Source organism: Penaeus monodon, chromosome 20 (genome assembly GCF_015228065.2).
Source record: "Penaeus monodon isolate SGIC_2016 chromosome 20, NSTDA_Pmon_1, whole genome shotgun sequence".
Taxonomy (NCBI): domain Eukaryota; kingdom Metazoa; phylum Arthropoda; class Malacostraca; order Decapoda; family Penaeidae; genus Penaeus; species Penaeus monodon.
The window spans coordinates 5,490,108-5,490,791 of record NC_051405.1 but is presented as its reverse complement, the minus strand read 5'-3'; the positions used below and the strand labels follow the sequence as shown (position 1 = coordinate 5,490,791).

The 684-nt window shown below is 37.6% G+C and overlaps 1 protein-coding gene across 1 annotated transcript in view; it reads right to left on the bottom strand.

The window, feature by feature from the left end:
* LOC119585901 (GPI ethanolamine phosphate transferase 1-like) overlaps positions 1-684 on the bottom strand; it is an 18,475-nt gene that overhangs the window by 12,673 nt on the left and 5,118 nt on the right. The gene's annotated exons all lie outside the window — the stretch shown is intronic.

The following is a 684-nucleotide window of genomic DNA, read 5'->3' as shown; positions in this document are numbered from 1 at the left end:
CAGGAAGGAGCATCCAAAGAGATATTTATGGAAATGTCCCGAAAGCATCAATACATAAAATAAAAGCAAACACTGCAAAGAAGTTATAACGAGAAGAGCAGGGTAAGGAGAAGTTGGTTTGGATGCTGCCCTGAGCATTAACAATATAGGTAAATATTTAAAATCATATACGAATTATTATACTAAGACATGTTCATCAAAAAACACCTACTATCTTACTGAAAGACTTTGTATAAAAGTTTATAAATGAAGAAATGGTGAATTTTGGGCATTATCAATTTTTTTGCCATTCAGAGCTGTAATTATTTCTAATTCCATCAGTTATTGAAGGCACATCTACCCAATCACACTGGAGGGCATCTATTCTTGCCATGACATACAGCCTGTATCCATGCTTTGTGCAGTTGAGCCTGCTTTATGTTGCTTATGCTAAATATTTTGCTTACTTGTTTGGCCCCCAACAGCACCCAAAGTAGGCTTAAAACCTCTTAGTAGCCTAACGAGAGATTGTATATGCTGCAGCCAAAGTCACAGGGTGGGCAAAACATATGTTCTACGTGCTTCTACTTTTTCACCTAAATTGCACCTGGTTCATGGTCATACAGCATGTAAAAAACCCCTCGTTACAGAGTTAAAGACTAAGGCTAACAAACATGATAATAACCAGCCAAGGTGCCTTGGATC